Raw genomic sequence first — 19,472 nt, forward strand, 5'->3', positions numbered from 1 at the left:
TATGAAAGGACTTGAATATGACCTCTAGAAATCCCAGGCACTCCAACCCCTATTTATTTCTTTATTAGGAGAAAATCTTAGATCGTCATAGGAGCTGTTTAGCATAAGAACAATTAGATGGTGAGGGGATAGAGGTTCGGATCTGGAGTAGGCAAAACCTGAGATCAAATCTTGCCTCAGACACTGGCAGTGTGAGTTTGGTCAAATCACTTTATACCTAGTATCTACCTCCAGGATTGTAGTAAAGATCAAGTGAAACAAAATAAAGCTCTTTGTAAACCTAAAAGCACTACAGAAACTTTACCAGCTGTTATCATCATCTTCATTATTATTATTTAAATCTACACAACACTAAATGAGATATTTGTAAAATGCTTAGCACAGTGCCTGGAACACAGTAGGTGCTTAATAAATGCTTCTTCCCTTTATTTCCTCCCTAAATTGATCAATAATAGATAATACCACAATAAGGAAAAAAAGCAACATCTGTGGTATATCCCTAGTTAAGAATATTGTAAAACAGATGTCCCCTTAGGAGTCCCTAAATGCATGCCATTAAAAAAAAGATAATGACTTGCTGTTGTGAGCTGGACACCCTCATTAGATTAATTCCACTATCCAACTGTCAGGCTGCTGAATGTCACTTCATTCACTCTCTTTTGACAGGATGTATTAAGAGAGAGAAGATTTCTTTTTAATGCCTTCCTTTCCAGCACTAGGGTTCATTACCTTATTGGTCTTCTGCAATGTTTTCCAGGCAACTTAACAAGATCTATCTTAGCTTACCATGACTGTGCACCATATGGTGCCTATTTCCAAATGATGAGATACCTGCTAGATGACATAATGGCTTTGTTTAACTCTATGGCTATGAAGCCTTTCTGTGGTTCAGAGGCTTGGGCTGACCTCTCCAATTTCCCTAAAGGAAGCCCCAAGGTGTAATCAGCAACTCTATGAACTTATGAAAACTGAGTTCCATTTCCTCTTGGGCCTTACAGATGTTAATTTCTAGTGTCAAAGACAAGGAAATGACAATTATGTCTATGGGACCACAAATAGAATTGAGGCATGACCATTTCACATTCATTGTTCAATTCAGCAAGAATTTATTAAGCTAATACTATGTTCTAGTCAAAGCATAGTGCTGCTAATACAAAGGGAAAAAAAAATCCCTGGCCTCGAGGAGCTTACATTCTCTTGCTCATTTCACAAGGATAGAGAATCAAGCTAGATAATCCACAGTCCCTTAGATCCATTTCCCTCAAGACAGCGAAGAATAGTGGAAAGAGCGCTAATATTGCCTCTGTTACTAGTTAGTACCTGTGTGATGCAAGCAAGTGGCTTATTTACCATGTCTGTGAGCTTTCCCTTATGCATAAAAATGAGAGAATCGGACTAAGTGAACTGAATCCTACAATAGCCCTATATTGGTAAAATTAACCCAATAGTGGCCACACTTTTACTTCACTTGAGGCCATATAGACACAACTGTGACCTGAAGGCCTAGTTTTATTTGTCACTAATGCACTAGATACAGGAAAGACATTATGATACAAAAGATACATTGCACCAAAAAAACACATTAAAAGATTCACCATTTCTGATGTCCTACAAAGAGGATGGAAGTATTTTAGCTCTTTTCTAAATGCTTTAAAAACAACAACAATAACCCTAACTAAATTTAGGTTAATGGAGTATCTTGTGGATAAGAGGCACCATGATACAATAGAAAGATCACTCTCTCTAAAGTCAAAGGACCTGGGTTCAAATCCTGCCTCTTTTACTTACTCTGTCTATGACCTTGGACAAGTTACTTCATTTTACTGGGAGTCAGTTTCTTCATCTATAAAATAAGAAGGTTGGACTACATGACCTAAGGCCTCTTTCCGCTCTAAATCTATGACCCTTTAAGACTATACTCTTGTCTCTGGAAAACAAAGCAACTTTAGTTAGCTTGTTCAGTGAGTCCTTTCTATCAAAAATAGTAAATATCACTTTTTCTTAGTAGTTTCTCTGTGTTCTTCTACTGTTTTGGCTATTAATTTGTCCAAAAACTAAATGAGTCCTTCCACTGAATAGAAAGCTAATGCCTGAGTTCCTCAGTGAGCAGAGGGACTGCTGTCCCATGGGCGAACATGAATAATTGCCTGGTTATGTTAAATCTACCACCCTGTTTTGTCAGGAGGATATTCCCCATGCAATGATTAATTAGCTATTGCCAGTGGAAGAGGCAGCTTGGGTCTTATCCTTTATTTTGGTTTGGCTATTCAGATTTAGCTCCCTAGGGGAAGGTCTAAATTTCCACACATTCTCTCTTCTTCCACAAAACATGTTTCAAGGCCCATAGAATTACTCAGTGGGAGGATTAACTATGCCCAAATTTCACTACCAGATACCATTATTCTAGTTCTGGAGCTCAAGTCAATGTGACAGCCTTATATGGACCAACCCCATTATGACTCTATCTGCTAGTAAGGCAGAATGAGCATCTCACAGAAATTTAGTCATTTCATTTCGGAAGCAGCCTTAGAAGTTGACTCTACACAGAGAGGCAGCAGAAAACCAATGATGGGAGCATGGAAAATCATTCATTAAGTATCTAAGAATTAAGTAATCAAAATACAAAAATGCTCCACTCGCCTAGCACAATGGGGAGTGAGATTTTTTTCACATAGTTGAGTCTTCCATGGAATCATGGAATTATAGAATGCTAATATGGGAAGGGACCTTAGAGTTCAGCTAATCCTCTAGTGCCAAAACATTATTTTTATTTTAACCATGATAAGGAAAGTCTTTCTAAAATGTATCACACTTTTTCCTCCCTTCCTAACCGGAAGTTATTGAACATACTTAAAACTTTTTATGATAACCAAGGTCATCATTTAATTTATTGATTATTCTGTGCTGAATATATGTCAGCCAGTAAGTATTATCTGGGGCATAGGAGGAGAAGGAGGGCAGAAAATTGTCATAGAGCCCAGAAGACCTGGGTTCAAGCTCTGGGTCCATTGCTTCTGACCTCTTAGTAGACAATTTATCTAACCTCTTTGTTCCTCAGTGTCATCTATAAAAGGGATACTTGCGCTATCAGTTAGTTGTATAAACTAACACTCCATTTTTTTACAATGGCCATTCCTGTCCTTCCCTACCAGCAGTGCCTTCCCTAACCTAGATATATCTTATATGTACAAAGTTGTTTGCATGATGTCTCCCTCGTTAGAATGTGAGTTCCTGGAAGGCAGGAACCTATTTTTGCCTTGCTTTCTATTCCAAGTACTTAGCACTGTGCCTAGAACACAGTGCAAATTAATTCATCCTTTTTCCATTGCAGATTGTTGCTTTCTGTCTGCTATCATTGTGTCTTACCTCCAGCGACCCCTACCCCCCTTCTGAATGTCTGCTTTCAATCTGCTGTGGACTGGGAAATCCTATAAATGAGCCAATTCTAAAAACTGAAGGTATATAAAAATAGATAGACTCTTGAGTGAGAGCTAACAAGTCTTCCCCTGTAGAGTAAAGTGTGTGATTTTTGTTCTGGGACTTTATTACTATGTTTTCAGATGCTCCATCAGTAGCTGAGGCCTTCACAATTGACAAGAGACTATGTTCTCATTGGAAAGGCTCTCAATGATCTCAGTCATGGCTATATGGTTGAGACCATATACCAAAAGACTAAAAAGGGTGGGGGGGGAAGATCCAGCCTGAATCCCCAGCACTGCTGTGATACTGTTGTGATGCAAAATTTTAAATCTTTAAAGACTTAGGCAGCTGTCTCACACATGTATCACTATTGGCTTCTCTAGATCCAAGCAAGTCCTCTGTGTTACAACCCTGATTTCAGCCAGTCCAGAGAGTCTGGTATAGGTTTGTTTTTTTCCTAAATCAGGAGAACAATGGACACCAGAAGCTTACTTGCATTTCCCAATAGACAACTCACCAATAGTGAGACTTGTTCAATCGTTTTCACTTGTGTTCAACTCTTCATGACCCCATTTGGAGTTTTCTTGGCAAAGATACTAGAGTAGTTTGCCATTTCCTTCTCCGACTCATTTTGCAGATGAGAAAATCAAGGCAAACAAGGTTAAGTGACTTGCCCAGGGTCACACAGCTAGTACACGTCTGAGGCCAGATTTGAACTCAGGAAGAGGAATCTTCCTGACTCCAGGCCCAACACTATCCGCTGTGTCATTTAGCTGCCCTAGTAAGATTTGTTACTGAATTCATGAATTGGAGTTCTTGGCTATTACTTATAAGTTCCAAGATCATATGTAAGGAGTTCAATTCCAATTCAGACAGGCCACAATTCACTGACATATCTTGTACATTGCTAAATTGGATGCCACCAGCCAAAAATGAGTAGTGATATGAGCCATCTATGAGTTCAGTGCTCATTATCAGGCAGGGAAAAGCAGCATGAATGAATATGGCCAATCCTAAGGCTTCATGCCGTGGTCAAACATTAGGGTTTTCCATGAAAAGTGTTCAGGTGATCTGTGACCTTCAAGGAACTGGGAAGTTAGCAGAAGAGAGCTGTTGTTGGTCATAATGTTAGTGGAACTGGGGTGGTTTGAGTTAACCCTTATAGTTCTACACCTCCGAACAAGTGTTGTTGTGAGTCAAGATTTTTTGGAAAATACTGGGGGCAGCTGAAGTTGTTTTCCCTCACCCCACCCCACCCCAGGTGGATTGACATTGAACCCAATGGCAGGAAGTCTATAAAGACAGTTTTAAGCCTCGTAGAGAGTCCCTGAGACTCCAGGCAGCTTCCTTCCAATTACTTTTCTCTCCTTGCCAATGGCTTTTATCTCCTTTTATCTTCCTAAGGATTCCTTTTTATTATCTTATAGATTGCTTTTACCTTGAGGTTATTAAATGTGGTTTTATTAAAGTAATTATTTATTTGAACCCTCAGGCTTTGAGCAGTCATTGCATTAGATGTAGATGTGGTCCCATGACTGAACAAGAGCTTAGATAGGAATCTGGCACTTCCTACGGAGGATGCTCCAACAGCAAATGTGAATGTTGTATGGCACCAATCCTCCCTGCTTGTCTTAAAATGAATGGAGGAATAAGCATCTGCAGGATGAAAGTTCACAAGAAGTGATACAGGACAGGATAAGGTAACACGAACTCACAGACTCAAGTTGAGTCCCCAAAATGTTGCCTTCTGTTGAGGGAGTGGAAGTTGGAATACGGTACTGGGACATAAGAAGCCACCAGTTTGTACTACCCAAGGACTACTGCTCCATGACAATGAAAGCATCCCATGATGGTCTTGTACACTTGGATCAAGAGAGCACACAGATTCCAAGAGAGCAACAGATGCATTTAAAAAGTATGAGATCTGAGGGGCAGCTAAGTGGCACAGTAGATAGAGCACTGGCCTTGGAGTCAGGAAGACCTGAGTTCAAATTCAGTCTCAAACAAGACACTTGACACTTACTAGCTGTGTGACCCTGGCAAGTCACTTAATCCCAATTGCCTCACAAAAAAAAAAAAAAAAAAAGATCTGTGTGCTCGAAGGTACTTATACTGCAAAAAAATACCATTTATATGGCCACTGCTGTTATACTACCATGCATATAAAAGCTTATACTGTTTTTGCTACAAAGTGAAAGCACTCAGAAAGCCTCTTAGATTAGTATACAGACTTATCTCAAGAAAGGGAAAACAAGAATACAAGTAACCTTCTGGTAGGGATAGACCCTTTCACTCTGTATGTATACACAGGCTTGCCCAGCCAAGAACCAGCAGGAAATTGAGGCCTAGACAGGTTAATTTACTTGCCCAAGGCCACATGGGAAGAGAGCATCAGAGGTGGATTGGAACCCAGGTCCTCTAAGTCCAGATCCAATATTTTCCCTACAATACCACATAGGATCTCGGGATCACAATCTTAACAGCAAATAGCTCCAGAAGGTATTCTTCTGTATTTTCTTTTTTTTTTCCAGGCATTTTGGGGTTAAGTGACTTGCCCAGGGTCACACAGCTAGTAAGTGTCAAGTGTTTGGTCTGAGGCCAGATTTGAACTCATGTCCTTCTGACTTCAGGGCTGGTGCTCTATCCACTGCGCCACCTAGCTGCCCCTCACAAGGTATTCTTCTAAAACTATATCTTCTCATCCTTAAGGAGTTCTACAACCAGACCTTTTTAACTGCACAATGCTAAGAATGCTGGAGACCCTGACCCCTGGGCAGAAGGCTCAGTGGACCTAAAGTCACATTGGTATTAATAAAGCCAGGATTTGAATGGGAACCTTCTAAGTCCAAATCAAGAACTCTTTTTACTATCTCACTTTTTATTCTGTTGCCTCCATAAGGTCCTAACTCTGGTTTCTGGGTTTGCCCCTTAAGTCTTAGTGCAACAGGCTTACTACCAGACTACCTTCTTCTGTAAAATGAAATAATACTCTCATCTTCCTCAGAGTGTTGTTGGAAGGAAAGTGCTATACAAATTAACGAGAGCTATTATTTTACTTCACAATTGGATATGAAGTTTAAAATGCAAATGCCCCTGGGAAAGGGATAATGTAGACTTAAATTCACACAATGGCATACATACTACTAGATGCTTTCCTGTGAACAAAATCTGATAGGAAAATTAAAGGAGAGCATATAAGGACATAGGGGCCTAAAGGAGAGAAAGAACTGTCACAAAGTAGAGAAGAAGGCACAGAATAGGGACTAAAGACCATCTTTGCAATATTACAATTTTGCCTTGGGTAACTTTTGCCTAGAAGTCAAAGCAGAAAGTTTGCCTGTAAAACAAAATACAGACTCGCCGAATCATATAATGTTAGAATTGGAAGAAATCTTAGAGCTCATAGAGTCTAAAGCCTTAATTTTACAAATGAGGAAGTTGAGGTCCCCAAAAAGGAACCTCCTTGACCAAGATCACATCCTTGCGACCTGGGTGATGGGGCCAAGACTAGACTAGAATCCAGTTTTCCTAAATTCTAATGCAATTCATCCCACTGCCTCCCTCATCCTCCTACATACTTTAAGTTGGAGAACTCTGAAAAACAATTCAAAATTTAATTTAAAACCTTAATGTAAGCACATGTATAACCTACATCAAATTGCTTGCCATCTCAGGGAGAAGGGAGTGAGGGAGAGAGGGAGAAAATTTGAAACACAAAATTGTTAAAAAATGAATGTTAAAAATTGTTTTTATACATAATTGGAAAAAATAAAATATTATTCAAAACCCTTGCTCTATACAGTAAAATTATTAATCACACAGCTATAATCCAGTATCTCTCTCAAATAACTCAATGAAACCATTTCCCAAGACTCCCATTGGAGTCAAGCTATTTACTATATGAGAGATTGAATAACATGGAGTTTTAAAGCATTTGCAGAAGCCTGGAATGCCCAGCAGACCAAACTACAGAGTGCCTACATTGTCTCTATATTTCTTTCAGGCTCTATGAGCCTAGTTGTGATACCTTAGAATGCCATGTAACCTCCAAGAGCCTCATTTTTCATCATTGTTTGATCAGGTACTACAAGTATGTGAAATCAGCTTACAACTTTAAGCAAAATATAAATGTAAGCTATTATTATTATATTTAAATTTAATCTTTCTATAAGAAATTCAGAGAGAAGCATGGTGCTAGGGAGTTGGCCTCTAAGTCAGGAAGGCCTCTGGCACATGTCCTCTGGTCACATCACTTAATTTTTCAGTGCTCCAGCCAACTTTGGAGGTAGTACAACCTGTATTGATAAAGAAGAAGTTTCCTTTTCTAGGTATTCCCAATACTAATGAAATCACAGATCTAGTCCCTATCCCAAAAAGAAATGCAGAGAATTATGGTGCCTCAGTTTCTTACTTGAACTCTCGTACTTTAAAGAGGGTTAATTTTTTTTTTTAGTGTTTTGTTTTGGGGGAGGGAGGCAGCTATCTTTCTCTGAGACTTGTTGGGACAATTTTAGACCTTTCCAGAGCGATCAGTCATATCCTTTCCAAGAAAGATGCTTAGATGGTGAGTCAATAATAGGGAAGACCATGCACACTTTCACCCAGAATCTCTAGTAACCGACTTTTGTTCCATCAATACGTCTGTTACTCCTCTGAATGTTTCTTTAACGGTGATGCAGTGACGTTGAGAAGTTGGAGCCCAGACAGTCTGACGTGCATGAGAAAGGAGACCAATTTGTAGAACAAAGGCCCCAGATGGCATCATGTTCCACATGGCTGGCCCTGAGATGGATTACCCCTCCACTGGGTTCTGCTTGGAGGAGAATGACAAATTCTAGGCAGACAAAAAAGCATAGGCATCACCTGGTCGGGGGCCAAAGTATACTCTGGACAGGACATGCCCAGGTTCCTAGAACCCAGAGTACTGAAAAACTCATCTGAGTTCCAGAATGTTAGGAGATATTTGTAAGAACATACTATATTTCCCTTTCCCAATCCCCCTTAACAGTAGTGCCTTCCCCCCGAGATTATTTCCCATTTATCCTGTACATATCTTGTTTGTATCTAGTTTTTAGCATGTCCTCTTCTCCATTAGGCCTTGAGCTCTCTGAGAGTAGGAATTGTTTTTGCCTTTCTTTGTATCCCCAGAACATAGTAGGTGTTTAATAAATGCTTGTTGATGTGGGTAATTATTATATTAGGGCAGTGCTGGGAGAGGAATAAATGCAGTGTTTCCTTGATTGAGAGATGGGTTGGATTTGGGGCAAAGTAATGAGGGGGAGGGACCTATAAATGGAGCACTGCCACTCTAAAGTACATGGCAAGGGCATTTCTGGAAATGGTGGAGTCATTGAAAAACTTAACTCAGAAACAGCATGTAAATTCATTGCTCTACCTCCGGGCTCTCGGTATTCCTAACATATCTTCCTACCACCATATCTTTTAAATGAATTTCCAAAACAGAACTTCATGAGCATTAAACTCTTGACCTTTTATGTAACATTATTTACAATAAATCTTACTCTCTTTGTAAATGATTATATACACATTTCACATGCATATTATCAGTGGGGACACATCTTGCATTCTGTTTTTTTCATTTACACACACACACACACACACACACACGCACACACACATACACACACACACACTCCTCCATATATTGACATAATGACACATGAAGGCCATGAGAAAAAGGAAAGGCCAGTGGAAAGAAGACTGGATTTGGAGTCAGGGGACCTGGCTTTGCTAGTTGACCAAGATGCCACACTTGTACAAGCCTTAATTCCTCATCTGTAAAATAAGATTTGATTGACTTAGAACTGGAAGCAATGATAAAATTCATCAAGTCCAATCCCCTTATTTTACAGATGCAGAGACAGAATGAGAGAGAGAGAAAGAGAAATAAGGTGATTTGCCCAGGATGATGCAGCTAAAAACTCTCTGAGGGAGGATTTGAACCAAGGTGTTCCTGGCTCAAAGTATGGTACCCTTGCCACCATGCCAATTAAGGTCCCTTCCAGTTCTAAATTTAAAATCAAGGCTCAACTATCTCATATTCTTTGAGTGTTCAAAGAATGCCATCTTAATAGCATCATATTATTCCATTTTGTTAATATACTGCTGTTTGTTCTATAATTTTCCCATTGTTGGGCATTTAGATTGCTCCTGATTGTTGCCTATCGTAAGTAACACTAACATGAACATCTTTGTAACAAGTCACTCTCTTTTTCTTTGCACATAATTTTGTAGGTAATATGCCCACTCCCTCTACTCCTTCTGCCCACCACCCACCCGCAGCAAAGTGGAGTGAGCAGAATAAAGGGTAAGAGTCATCGTAAACCATGTTTTGTATTGCCAGATTTCTCTGCAGGGAGATGGTTAGTGCCACTAGCAATAAGTAATGTACCTATCTTCCCATGGTACCACTGACTATGGGTTTTGTCATTGTCATTTATTTTTACTAGTTTAATCTGCATTTAATACCACTCAGGAGTGTCTTAATTTCCATTTTTGTAATTACCAAAGTTCTGTATTTTCCCCATAAAACCACCAATTTTTTTTTTTTTTTTTGGTGAGGCAATCAGGGTTAAGTGACTTGCCCTGACTCCAAGGCCGGAGCTCTATCCACTGCGCCACCCAGCTGCCCCTATCTTATTTCTTCACATGCAAATTGCCCATCTCTTTTGACTGCCGAACATAAGCTGGGACCTGACTTTATAACATTTATATTCACTACTTACGTATTTGAATAGGAAGCTTTTACCAGTTGCATTTGTCATTTAGATGTCTCCTGTCTTACTGTTTTCCTTTTGAAAAATCTAATTACATTTTGATATGTAAATATATGTGTGTGTTTGTGTATATACGTACATATATACATATTTAAGCACACCGACCTTATCTCTGATAATGTCCTACATATCTTCAATAGTCAGAAACATGTCTTCCCTTCACAGCTAGCATAAACAAGGCTTCCTTTTTTTCCCATAGGGTTAATGTTTAACTGTTTGACCCAGGTGAAATTTACTGTTGTGTGTGGTTTGGGGTGAGGTTACCTCTTGTCAATATGTCCATATTGACATCCAATAACTAGATATTAAAAAAAAATGTCAGGAAACTGTCTATAACTTGAGTCATAGAGAGCTGCCTGATGAACATGAAGGATAAATAACCCAGGCAGCATGGGATAATTAATACAGTGCCCCATGTAGAGTCCTGGAAGAAAGACCTGGGTGTGAAACCCATCTCAAATACCTACCAGCTGTGTGAACCTGGGTGAGTCACTTCACTCTCAGTTAACTTTCAGTTTTCTCATCTGCAAAGCAAGAATCACGGCATCATTGACTTAAAGATAGAAGGGACCATCAGAGGTCACTGGGTTTGACTCCTTTATTTTATTAATGAGAAAATGGAGCTTGAGAGAGGCAAAGGAACTTGCCCAGAGTCATAGCTAGTAAGTGTCCGAGGTTGGATTCGACCCCAGGTCATCCTGTCTCCAAGCCCAACACCTGCACTAAACCATGCTGCCAATCTCAAGCAGAAATGATTCCTATGGGCTGCATGTTGACTTAGAAAACCACAATTAACATTATCTGTGTGTATTGTATTTTTATTTCTTTTGTTAAACAGTTCCCAATGACATCATGCTGAAACATCGCTGGAGTTTGACATCTCTTCACCAACACGCTGCCTATCAAAAGCCAATTGTCACAATCACGTTTATTAACTGGGCAGACATTACGGTACAGCACTCATACTGGTTCTGGAATGAGAGATTTCTAGAATGAAAGGCTCAGATTCTCTTCTGCCACTTACCACTTGGGGCACGTTGTTTTACCATTCCTTGAGCCTGCAGTTTCCTCATCTAAGGCTTCTAAGGTCTTCCCCAGCTCTAAATCTATTGATTGATACTCCCCCAACATTATCGTATGTTAAGCTCTTGTAATGAGGTTCCTACAGAGCATGCATATATACTCTCTTCCTGGTGACCACATATGTGACTCAACTTGTGGGTGCATCAGAGATGATGGCTGCTTCTAGCCATGTCGTGATCTATCACTGGAAGTTCTTGGAACTTTGGCATAATGTGGCAAACTCTGAGTGGTCCTTTGGTTCCCTCCGTCCTAGCCCCCATGACAGCAGCAGGGAGGGCCAGGTGCCATGTCAGTGAAAAGAAGAGAGAGCTTCCAGCTCAATCTCTTGCTTTGATTCCATCGTGTGGCAAGCAGCACACAGTCTCTAGTCTTCCCCACAGGAGAAGGAGGTGGGCTATGTTCTTTCCCTAACCTATAGCCTCTTCTAAGAAGAGCAAGGATGCGTTTAGGCAAGCTTGCACCTTCATTCCTGGTGGCCTTTTCTCTCTGTATTTTTCTCTGTGAGTAAATGATTACACATCATCCTCAAAATAGATAAATCCAGGTTTGGAAGAGAACTTATAAATTCAAGATGTCAAGAGGTCCTAGATCTGATTAGTAGAGCAAACCATCAGCAAGGGAAGTTTTTGCATCGGAGAAGTCAGATCCTGACCTGGCTTGGTACAGTCCAGAGTTAAAGTGAAATGTGACCCCTCATCAGCAGGTCTGCAAACTGCTACCCATTGACTGGTCAGGTAGAACAAGAGTTAGCATTGCTGATGTTTTAGTTTAAGTCTCCTTGTTAATGCATGCTTGAGAGTCTTCTGTGATTTGGCATTTCTTTTGGATATAGGGAAAAATATCTATCACATGATTCATGGTCTACATTGAGTACCTTTCTCTACCCCCTTTTGGGGAAATCCTAAATGTGAGTGTAAGCACTAAATAATTTTCACAAAGATACCAGGGTGATGGTGTAATGAGCCAAAGAGTGTGTAGAAAAGGAGTCAGACTTGATCAATTATGAAATACTTCATTACTCTGATCAATATAAGCCAAGACAATTCCAAAGGACTCATGCTATCCACCTCTAGAGAGAGAAATGATGAACTCTGAGTGTGAATTTCAGGTTTCATATAAGGTTTTATATGTTTTTAAAATAAAGAAAAAAATTCATGTTCTTTATTTTTCTTGCTTTTTTGCTACATGGATAAAATGAAAATATGCTTTGCATGATTTCAAATCTATAACTGATATATTATTTGCTTTCTCAATGAGTAGGGAAAGGGCTTAGAAGGAGGGAGAAAATTTGGAACTCAAAAATTTTTTGAAGAATAAGTAATACAATTAAAAAAAAAGAAAAAGAAAAGGCATCTGACTCTTCTCATTAGAGGACAGGCTCTCCCGGGACTGGACCCAGACTGGACTTATTCCTGGGTCCAGAGCAGTACCTTAGGGAGCCCCCTGGGCCCAGGAACAGCTTTTAATGTTACACTGATAGGAGGTGGAATTTGTTTTCCCATCTCTACTCCTGGTAGAGCCCTTTCCAATGTGCCTCTTCCCAAGAACAGCGGGCTTAACTGCTGTTTTTAACTATTATGCGATTCACTACTTTGATTCTCTGTCCTGAAAGTGGCCATGATCAAGGTGCATGCTGTAACTAATACACTTCTCTGTACACAAGTCGTCAACAATTAGTAATAGACCAGACCAGCTGTGTCACCAGCTGCCAGAAAGTCAGTTCCAGAGGCACCATTAGCCCTCTAAGTATTTTAGCAGAATTCTATCCCCTCCTCCACATCCCCCAGCGCTGTCTGCAGACAGTGTCCTGCTTTAGGAGCTGGGCTAGCATATTCATTAAGTACACACAGAGTGGGAAAAGGGGGAAAATTGTTTTGCCTGAAAACATGATGAGAGATTGACCCGAGACCACGAACGTATACAGGACACCCAAGGTTTTTTCAAACATTCCAGATCAGTCCATTTAAAACAAAACAAAACAAAACAAAACACCTTTGTTTCTTCTTCAGACGGTACATTATGGTGTCCTATACCACAGTGAGAGTCTCAGGGAAGAGCAAAAAGGATCATTTATTAAAGAATAGAATGATCACATAAAGAACTAGGCTTCTACATAAGGTACAGGAAATTGTAATTTATGGGTATGATTTGTTATGTGTCAAAAGTCCCTCTACCCATCCCACAACCAAAAACAAAGCCCACACTGGACTATCATAATATCTGTATCTTAAGCATTAGAGATTAATTACTTTTGATTATAAAGTAACTTTTTTTAAAAATATAAGTAATCCTAGGAAAGTTAACATAAAAATTAAGCGTTAGTCATTAATGCCTTAATGTAAATGATTTAAACAATATCTTCAGAGTTGATATCCTTTTTTATTGAAATAATAGAAGTTTTAAGGGGGGCGGAGTCAAGGTGACAGAGTAAAAGCAGAGACTTGCTTGAGCTCTCCCCCAAACCCCTCCAAATACCTATAAAAATGGCTCTAAACAAATTCTAAAGCAGCAGAACCCACAAAAAGAGAGTGAAACACATTTCCAGCCCAAGATAACCTGGATGATTGATCGGAAAGGTATATCACACCGGGCTAGGAGAGGAACACAGTGTGGCGTGAGTGGGCAGGCCACAGTGAACCTGGAGCAGGTCTCAGAGGACTGAATCGTGGGCAGCTGTGGCAGTTTGCAGACTTCTCAACCCAGGAAAGCCAAAGACAACTTAGGCCAATGGGAAAAGTCTGTTTCTGCAGTGAGAGAAACTAGGTCCCAGCCCCATTCCTGAGTGCATCCCCAGGGCAGTGGCTGCTTCCCGAGCTACCAGCCCACAAACTGAGGGGAAATCGAGTGGCTAATCAGAGGTGGATTGCAGGCACCTCTTTGCTGGTGCAAGATTCTCTTGCTTTGCCCATGCTTGGATCTGGGTCACAGTTCTGAGGGGCGGTGCTGGGGCGAGGAGGAGTCCTGGGGTGGGGAGTGCTGGCATAGTGGAGCTTGTAGTGGCTGTGGAGAGGAAATCCTCCTCACAGTCCCAAGACAGAAAAGAGTGCTTGTGGTCACTCAAAGACCAGAGCACAGGCCAGGAAAGGAGTAAACACCTCCCCCTTGATCACAGCACCTTGGAAGAACTGAAAATTTACAGGTCCCTAGAAGTGTCTCTGAAAACAGCTACACAAAACCCCTGAAGCTCGGGACAGTGCATTCTCCACATTGGAAGCAGACTTTTACCTTAATGAAGAGTTTATAACTCAAGTAATTGGCTGGGATCATGAGCAAGCAGCGCAAAAAGAGTCAGACTATATTATCTTACTTTGGTGACAAAGAAGATTAAACACACAATCAGAAGAAGACAACGAAGCCAAAGCTCCTACATCCAAAGCCTCCAAGAAAAATATGAATTGGTCCCAGGCCACGGAAGAGCTCAAAAAGGATTTTGAGAAGCAAGTAAGAGAAGTAGAGGAAAAACTGAGAATGATGCTAACGGAGACCCCAAAAAAAAATACTGAAGAAAATAACACCTTAAAAAATAGCCTAACCCAAATGGCAAAAGAGGTCCAAAAAGCCAATGAGGAGAAGAATGCCCTAAAAAGCAAAGTTGGCCAAATGGAAAAGGAAGTCCAAAAGCTTACTGAAGAAAATACTTCCTTAAAAATTAGAATGGAGCAATTGGAAGCTAGTGACAATTTGAGAAATCAAGGCACTGTAAAACTAATCCAAAAGAATGAACAAATCAAAGAGAATGTGAAATATCCCACTGGAAAAACAACTGACCTGGAAAATAGATCCAGGAGAGAGAACTTAAAAATTATTGGACTATCTGAAAGCCATGATCAAAAAAAAGAGTCTAGACATCATCTTTCAAGAAATTATCAAGGAAAACTGCCCTGATGTTTTAGAACTAGAGGGCAACATAGACATTGAAAGGATCCACCAATCTCCTCCTGAAAGAGATCCCCAAAGGAAAACTCCTAGGAATATTACAGCCAAATTCCAGAATTCCCAGGTCAAGGAGAAAATATTGCAAGCAGCCAGAAAGAAACAATTCAAGTATTGTGGAAACAAAATCAGGATAACACAAAATTTAGCAGCTTTTACATTAAGGGTCCAGAGGGCATGGAGTATGATATTCCGGAGGACAAAGGAGATAGGATTACAACCAAGAATCACCTACCAAGCAAAACTGAGTATAATCCTTCAGGGTAAAAAGTGGTCATTCAATGAAATAGAGGACTTCCAAGCATTCCTGAGGAAAAGACCTGAGCTGAATAGAAAATTTGACTTTCAAATACAAGATTCAAGTGAAACATGGAAGAGGTAAACAGGAAAGAGAAATCAGAAGAGACTTACTAAGGTTGAACTGTTTACATTCCTGAATGGAAAGATGATATTTGTAACTCAGGAGTCCTTTGTCAGTATTAGGGTAGTGGGAGGGAAAAAAATTATATGTATGTATAAATAGATAGAGGGCATAAGGTGAGTTGAAGATGAAGGGGTCATATCTGGAGAATACAATTGAGTGGTGAGAGAGGATTATACTGGGAGAAGGAGAAAGGGCAATGTAGAATGAGATAAATTATCTCACATGAAACAGATAAGAAAAGGCTTTTACAGTGGAGGGGAAATGGGGGAAGGTGAGAGGGACTGAGTGAATCTTATTCTCATAGGATTTGGCTTAATGAGGGAATAACATACACAGTGGGGTATGGAAATCTATCTTACCCTACAGGAAAATAAGGCAGGAAGGGGACAAGAGAGCAGGGGGTTGATAGAGGGGAGGACAGATTGGAGGAGGGAATGATCAAAAGCAAACACTTCTGAGGAGGGACAGGGTCAAAAGAGAGAATAGAATAAATGGGGGGTAGGGTAGGATGAAGGGAAATATACTTAGTTTTTCACAACATTAAAAAAAGAAGTTTTAATAAGTAGAAAATGAAAAAGTCAAGGTCTAGGGCAGGAGTGCACTGAGGGGAAAACCCTTTGGGCAGCTAGAAGTCACTGAGTGCCTTGGTGAAGTGGGGGTAGGGGAAGAGATATCAGAGAGTAAAAAGAAAAGGGAAGAGGTAGAAAGATTAAAAAAAAAAAGCTTCATTTACTAAATAGTTTTCCCTCCCCCATGGCTCTGATCACATGCAGGACTTGAAAAACAGGCTTGAATGATCTAGTCTCTGCTTTCTGAACATCAGATGTCCAGGTTTGGAAGATCATCTCCCTATCTACTCTGTACCACCTCCATCTTTCCTCTAACAACCCTTAAAAATATTCAGGTTGCCCAACAGATCAGACAATGCCTAATTACCCTATGGGATAGTCCACTTCTGTCTTGGAAAGGTTTCACTATTTCCATTGTGGATACTGTCCCTAGTGCTTCCAGGGTCTATGGGTGCAGGAAGACACCTGGAGAGACAGAAGGAGCTTTGGTTGATACTACCACCAACACCACACCCCCAGTCACGTGGAAGGTATGCATGAGAGTGGCATAAGAGCCACTCACCCAGGTGTGCTCTGCATGCTGTTATATGATTCTAGGGTTGAGTGTGTTGAGTGTGTTGGCCTCACCCAGTCATATGGGCAACTGCCAATCTTTTGAGCTAGCAGACTTCAAACAAGGATTGATGGTGCTGGCCCTTGTGGAGTTTAGGGTCAAACCCCACATTTCTGTAGCCAGTGCATTTCCCATGAAGACTTGTAGCCTTGGAGAATTAATTTAGAGACAGGGAGCTAGAACATTACTAATTACTAATTACTAAGCCTAAGTGGCATGGAAAATTCTCACCCACAGACCAATGCAAAGATATCACTTTTGTGATGCTAGATTAACACAGGGGACCTAAGAAAACTTCATTTTTAATGTAATAATAATAGCTTCTATTTGAAAGGCATTTTTATTGTACACAATGTTTTCCTATATGTCAAATAATTTAATCTTCACATTTAACTTATGAGGTATGCAGGAGCAGTGAAATACTGCATGTTGACCCCCAAAGAACCTGGATTTACATCATAGTTCTGTTACTTACTATGTGGATTTGGGTAAGTAACTTAATATTGATAATAGTTCACATTTGGATAATAACCTCACTAGGCCTCCGTTTCCTAATTTGTAAGATGAAGGAGTAGTACTAGGTGATATCCAAGGTCTGCTCCAACTTTAAATCCATTAAAATCCACTTTAGGGTGAAGGCATCGCCACTGTAGCCGTATGGAGTCTGAAGTCTCTGCCTCTCCTCCTCCTGACTGGCTGCTGTTCACTCTCACTGAGGAATAGGTCAGTCAGGAAGCCGCTTGACTGCCATGGCATTCAAAGACACTGACAAGACCCTTGTGGAGCCCAAAGTGGCCATTCACGGGATTCGGATCACTCTCACAAGCTGCAATGTGAAATCCCTCGAGAAAGTGTGTGCTGGTCTAATTAGAAGAGCCCACTAAGACACTTCTAATCACAACTAGAAAAACTGCTTGTGGTGAAAGTTCAAAGACTTGGGATCGGTTCCAGATGAGAATCCACAAACACCTTATTGATTTGCACAATCCTTTTGAAATTGTTAAACAGATCACTTCTATCAGCATTGAACCAGGTGTAGAAGTTAAAGTCACCATTGCAGATGCCTAATCAATCATCTCTTTTAATAAATTGATTGAAACTACTAAAAAATCCACTCTAAAGTTTCATTTAGTAGATAAAGAAACTGAGACTCAGGTTGAGACTTGGACTATTAGAATTGGAAGGGACTTTATTGATCATTAGTCAACAAATCAGTCAACAAGTATTTATTAAGCATCTACTATATGTTAGGAACCATGTTAAACTTTGAGCATACAAAGATGCAAAAATGGTCTCTGCTCTTAAAGAGCTCACAATCCAATGGGGGAGACAACATGTAAATAACAATGCACTAAGATGTATAGAGGAGAGCTTGGAGATGATCTCAGACAGAAAGTATTAACATTAAAGGGACCTGGCAAAAACTTCTTGCAGGAAGTAGGATTTTAACCAAGACTTGAAGGAAGTCAGGGAAAGAAGGAGGAAGAGATAAAGAGGAAGAGTATTCCAGGTATGGGGTGCAGACAATGAAAATGCCTCAAGTTGGCAGATGGAGTACCTTGTGTGAGGAACATCAGTTGGGCCAATGTTACTGAGTAATAGTTTTAGAAGACTGGAAAGGTAAGGAGACAGATCAGGAAGGGCTTTAGAAGTCAAACAGAGGATGTTATATTTTATCCTGGAGGTAACAGGGAATCACCGGAGGGTTTGTTTTGAGTAGGGGAGTGCCATGGTTAGACCTACATTTTAGGAAGATCACCTTGACAGCTGAGTGAAGGATAGACTAGAATGGAGAAAAGACTTGAGGCAGGGAGACCAACCTATCACAATAATACAAGCACAAGGCAATAAGGACCTGCACCAGGGCAATAGTCATGTCAAAGGAGAGAACAGGGCATATAACAGAGATGTTATGAAGCTAGAAATGTCAGGAATTGACAAGTGACTGAATAGGGGAGATGAGGATAAGAAGTCAAGGAAGATACTTGGATTGTGAGCCTGGTGACTGGGATGATGGTGGTGCTCTCAACAGTAACAGGATGAGTCAGGATGAGAGAAAGGGTTGGGGAAAAATACATAATGAGTTCAATATTGGACATTTGAATTTAAAATGTCTACAGGAAATCCAATTCAAGATGTTCAATAAGCAGTTAGAGATGCAAGACCAGAGGTCAAAGAAAGGTAAGGGCTGCATAAATAGGTCTGAGAATCACCTGCATAGAGATGAACATTGAATCCACAGGAGCTGATGAGATCACCAAGTAAAATACTATAGAAGAAGAGGGCCCAACATAGAGCCTTGGGGTATACCCATGGTTATTGGGCATTACCTGGATGAAGATTCAGTAAAGGAGCCTGAAAGGGTACAGTCAGACAGATAGAAGGAGAACCAGGAAAGAGGAGAGAGTATCAAGAGATGAAGGTGATTGCTAGTGTCGAATACATCACACAGCAGTCAGTTTTCTCAAGGAGGTAAGCCTTAAAAGTGAGGAAAGATACAGGAAAATTGCTGGAGATGGGGGACAGGCTGGTGGAGAGATCAAGTGAGGATTTTTTGAGGATGAGACAGACATAGGCATGTCTCTAATTTCATAGATAAGGACAATGAGGCCCAAGGAGGTTAGCTAACCTGC

At 40.4% G+C, this 19,472-nt stretch overlaps 1 pseudogene; it reads left to right on the forward strand.

Moving 5' to 3' along the window:
- The first annotated feature begins 17,588 nt into the window (after positions 1-17,588).
- LOC114027467 lies at positions 17,589-17,907 on the forward strand (annotated as a pseudogene).
- Positions 17,908-19,472: the final 1,565 nt, after the last annotated feature.

The sequence above is a fragment of the Vombatus ursinus genome, unplaced genomic scaffold (assembly GCF_900497805.2).
Source record: "Vombatus ursinus unplaced genomic scaffold, bare-nosed wombat genome assembly UNPS02014861.1, whole genome shotgun sequence".
NCBI lineage: Eukaryota > Metazoa > Chordata > Mammalia > Diprotodontia > Vombatidae > Vombatus > Vombatus ursinus.